This window comes from Suricata suricatta, chromosome 17 (assembly GCF_006229205.1).
Source record: "Suricata suricatta isolate VVHF042 chromosome 17, meerkat_22Aug2017_6uvM2_HiC, whole genome shotgun sequence".
Classification (NCBI taxonomy): Eukaryota; Metazoa; Chordata; class Mammalia; order Carnivora; family Herpestidae; genus Suricata; species Suricata suricatta.
In genome coordinates, this window is record NC_043716.1 from 29,481,304 (window position 1) to 29,481,775 (window position 472).

The window sequence follows — 472 nt, forward strand, 5'->3', positions numbered from 1 at the left end:
GCACCGCGCGCCGATAGGCGTGCAGGGGCGGGGCCACGCGCGGCACCGCCCGCCAGCCCCGCCCGCTCCGCCCGCCCCGGAGCCACGTGTTTAGCGTCGTCGCGCGCGCAGATTTTTCAGGACCATGCAACGCTGGGCTGCAGTAGAGACAGGTGCCAGATCCCTGGATCACCCACCTGGGCTAAGAACCCAACTTTTTCAGGTTAGGAAGAGAAATGAGGAATTTCTTTCCGTCGTTTTCAACCTGGGAACAACCTGGAAAGTCACACACACACACACACACACACACACACACACACACACACACACAGAGCCACTTGTCATGGCTGCATCCCAGATCAATGAAATCATCCCTCTGGGCTGACATCCAGGCATCATAGTTTTTAAAGTTCCCCAGGGTGGTTCCAGTGAGCAGCAGGTTTGGGAATGACTGGTTTAGATCAAATGGAAGGTAAATACTCTTTTAAATATT